Source organism: Curcuma longa, chromosome 4 (assembly GCF_044706935.1).
Source record: "Curcuma longa cultivar G26 ecotype Majalengka, Jawa Barat chromosome 4, ITB_CL_G26_1.1, whole genome shotgun sequence".
Taxonomy (NCBI): Eukaryota; Viridiplantae; Streptophyta; class Magnoliopsida; order Zingiberales; family Zingiberaceae; genus Curcuma; species Curcuma longa.
In genome coordinates, this window is record NC_133864.1 from 18,149,225 (window position 1) to 18,153,384 (window position 4,160).

General features: G+C 35.4%; 1 long non-coding RNA gene across 2 annotated transcripts; it reads left to right on the plus strand.

The window, feature by feature from the left end:
- Positions 1-1,140: 1,140 nt before the first annotated feature.
- On the plus strand, positions 1,141-3,018 carry LOC141827873 (uncharacterized). 2 transcript variants are annotated; one of them, XR_012601720.1, is made up of 3 exons: positions 1,141-1,331; positions 1,417-1,565; positions 2,939-3,018. It is a non-coding gene; the product is annotated as an uncharacterized LOC141827873 (long non-coding RNA). The 2 variants fall into 2 exon arrangements; XR_012601721.1 differs by having other exon boundaries at positions 2,948-3,008.
- The last annotated feature ends 1,142 nt before the right edge of the window (positions 3,019-4,160 follow it).

Below are 4,160 nucleotides of genomic sequence, written 5' to 3' on the forward strand. Positions count from 1 at the left end.
GGCATAAGGTTGCTGAAATCTAAAGCCAAGACAGAGATGGTGTCGATTCAATCTAACTCGAATCTCAATCGGGTTAGACTTGATTCTCCTAGAGTTGTGTCTAACACATCTTGACTTTAATTGATATATCAATATAATTGTTGACCATATATATGGGCCCGTGGAAGTGATAAGATTCCGTCATATCACAGACAATAAATACATTATTGATGGACAAAAATCAGCATTTCAATATTCTCCTCTGTCGTGGTTAACTGTAGTATTTCGATTTACTTCTTTATGATGGCACGAGGTCGACTATGTAGTACCGTTAGGATGACGATTTCATATTTTTACTAAAATATTTGAGAATATTATATTCATGCCCGACTTACTATTCAAAATCTACCGTTTGGAAGATGAACTTTTGCCTACCTTTATGCCTTTTTTATTGTGACTCATGTACGAAGGAGAGAAAAAAATCCACTAAAAAAAGGGAAAGGAAATCCGTTAAAGAAAAAGAAAGGGTAAAGAGAAAGGTTGAGAAAAGGAATGCTGCCACGATGCTAAAGGCTGTCGTGGTCTCTCTGCGGCTTATCGACGGCCTTCGCTAGGGCGTCGGTGCCTCTTCGTAGTGCTGAAGAATTTACAGTGAATTTGCAACTGAAATTAAAAAAAAATGAAAAATTTAATGAGCTAAAATATAAATAAATAAAGAAATAAAATATCTCATTCTTGTATGATTTCTGTTTTTCTTTCGTCCACACCCTAGAAGAAATATGATATTACCAGAAGCCCATAAACAAAGAACGTGACCGGTAATAATTGATTTTATTGATAATATATAGAATAATTTTTTCATCTGTATCAAGATAATTACATTTTATCAGATAATTATTCTAGATACAGAGATAAAAAAAAATTATGTGGATTTAAATCCGAATCGTTTTGGATCGAATTATATTTTAAAAGAAATTGGAAATTTTCGAAAACTTTCGCCACCTTTCTCCTCTATTTCCTTTTTTTTTTTTTTGCTCTTTTCTTACGTGTCTTCTATCCCACCGCCTCAGGTAGTGCCGGCCCCTCCTCCATGCACCGACTCTTCTCTCTATTTCTCCTCTTCATCTGTTCACAACAGCAGCGCAATCTCTCTCCTGATTCTTTCCCCTCTCCTTCTCTTCTCAAGAGCAGCAGCTCTCCCTCTTCCATTTCTTTTGTTGTTTTTTCCAGCCGACCACAGCCACCACAGCATCCTTTATTTTTCCCCTTTCCTTGCTATCCTCACATCTTTCTCGGCAGCAGCCGCCGGAGCCTACCAGAGCTAGTCGAGGCCACCGGCGAAGAGGAAAAAGGTGCTCCTTCCTTTTCTTTCACTGCCAGTAGTTTTCTTCATTTTTGTTTTACTCATCCCTAGCAAAAGCTCTCTTGTTCTTCCAGCCAACATCAAGCCCGCTGATCACCTTTCTTCCAGTAACCATCACTCCTTTCATTTCCTCTTGGGTCTCCAGCAACAACATGAACAACAGCTTCTTTTCCTAGATTCCAGCACCTAGCAGTAGCAAGCAGTCTTCCTCAAAGTGAATCTGGTATCATCTAGTTTTTCTTTAATTTGTTTGTACCTAGTAGCTGGTAGCCTGTTCATGTGTCTAATGGAATGAAGGTACAAATTGCCCTAGCTAGACTTATTAGGGAAAAACATGCGGGGTACAATTGAAGTAATCCAAATAGAATAAATATCTATCTAATCTCGTCAATTACAGAAAAAGATAGATACTTTATTTTGTATTAATTATATTCTGTTTTAGGTTGGTATAGTAATAGGTTTCATGTAGGAAGTAGAATTTTGACGACGTAGCATGATCAAGATCCCATCCATAGGTTTCGAATTCTAGAAAATTTTCAGATTTCATGTTATTTTAATTATTGGATATTGATTTGAGTTTTTGAGTCATTTTTATATTATACTTGTAATTACAAGTTCGAGCTGAGCACAACTGCTACGATTCTAAACTTCTGTTTGATTTTCACATATTTATCCTCGTACATGAATAAATAAAGAAAATTGATTATATATATTTATAACTGTTTTCAAAATGAAAATAATATTTAAAAATAGTAGAATGAGTTATAAAATAATTAGGTTGGTCATTTAGATTGATCGATAAGTTAATTCAAAATTTAACAATTATTGTAAAAAGTGTTAAAGTAAAATAATAAAAATATAAATGTAGAATATTAAAAAGTAAAAATTCTGAGTCTAATCTTATATTAGAGTATTTGACCATCTACAATATGCATATGGATTTATTTGCGTGTACATTTATACATGTTGACCTTTATATCATTGATGCATGTCAGGATGATTAAACAATAATAATGGGAATTAATAAAAGATGATGATAATTAATGAATGATAATATCAACACTAACTATTGATAAACAATTAAAATAACAATAGTAAATGATTATAGATATATTTATATATCTAAATATGTATAAGTCAAAGAATCAAAGATATAATTAATATTGTAATATGAAATTATGATGCATCTTACTTCCTTGACCTCCTAAATAAGATTAAATTTATACACATTTTTTCTGATTATCTATTTAGTAATTTATTGTATGATGTTTTTAATCTCCAATTTTATAGGTACAGGTACCTTTTTTTTATGATTAGTTTTAACTTGTAAATAGAATTGCTAAGATTTTTTGATTCCTTATTTGACTTGTTTTTTATTTCGTATTTTCATTTTATTTTATTTCATTCTCTTTTATTATACTACACCTAGCGTGCCGAAATTACACCTCCAGAACTGACAAATTCTTAAGGAACTATTGACTTCTACGATTCTCACTGGTAACTGCATTCATAGAACGTGCGGCCTCCAAAAATTTGAAGTCCTTTAAAATTCCTAAGCAACTATTGACTCTTACAATTCTGCATGCTAATTTCCAGTTAGCTCAGGTGATCCAAACAAGTTCTCTGCTCTATCTCCTCCACGGACGTTGCCTGAGCTAATTAGACATATATGGCCACTGATCCGCAGCAAATCACCCTCAAAGTCTTTGTGAACAAGACCAAAAACTGCGTGGCTTTTGTGGAATCGGACTTGGATTCGTGGATGTTCTCCTCAGCTTCCTCACTCTGCCTGTTGGCACCGTCGTCCGTCTTCTCAACAAGCAGTCGTCCTTGGGTTGCTTCGATAATCTTTACGGAAGCGTTGAGCAGCTCGATGAGAAGTTCCTGGTGACAGCAGCCTGCAGGTCGATGTTGACCAACTCAGTGAATTCATCTGGAGTTAAATGCCAGAAACTTAGGATTAATATCGATGAAATGGGAAAGCTATATAAATGCTCTTCCGATAAGTGCTGTCTGCGTAGCTACAGCTATTATTCAGGCCTCAAATGCCAGTGTGGTGGTTACATTAATAAGGCAGTTAGTTATGATCTGAATCGAGATGATGTTAATTATGAAGAATTTCATGGTGTATTCATCCAAGGGGCTAAATTTGTCGTTACAGATGCTCTTTGTATACCTTTGGTTGAGGACCTCGTTTCGACTTTAAACGAGTGTGGTAATGGTGACTGTAACCACCTGGAAGAGAGATTGGTAAAGATTGAACGAGAACAGGTAATTAAATTTTCATTTATTTTTCTTCGGCATCTTCTAATTAATTCCTTGTCGTTCTACTTCATTAGCTGATGGTAATTCAATTGATAAATTCAATGCATTCAGGTTTTACGTATTCTTAAAAGGTCCCTCATATCCGACACTCCGCTAACTGATGTTTTATTGCAAAATGGAGAAGACATCACACCCAAGTTTTCAGGCCCTTCAGTTGAAAAAACGGTTGAAAAAGAGGCATTTGATAAGGAGAAGAAGATCTACAAACTCAACATGGTTTTTACTCGTAAAAAGGTGTTGTATGCTCTGGCGAGTCAGGACTTCGTTGATTTAATTTTCAGTTTTCTCACATTTCCATTGGGTTCTCTGAAGAGACACTTGGGCAGTCGATTCCGACCCATTGGATGTCTTAATAACTTGTATGGTAGTGCAGAGTGTTTGCGGTCATCAGGTTATATGGTTGCAGGCTGCGAAGAGAGACTGCTTAATCCTAAGCTTGCGCCATATTTCAACTGCAAGAATCAGGTCATAGGAGTGGAGGAGGAAAAGCAAG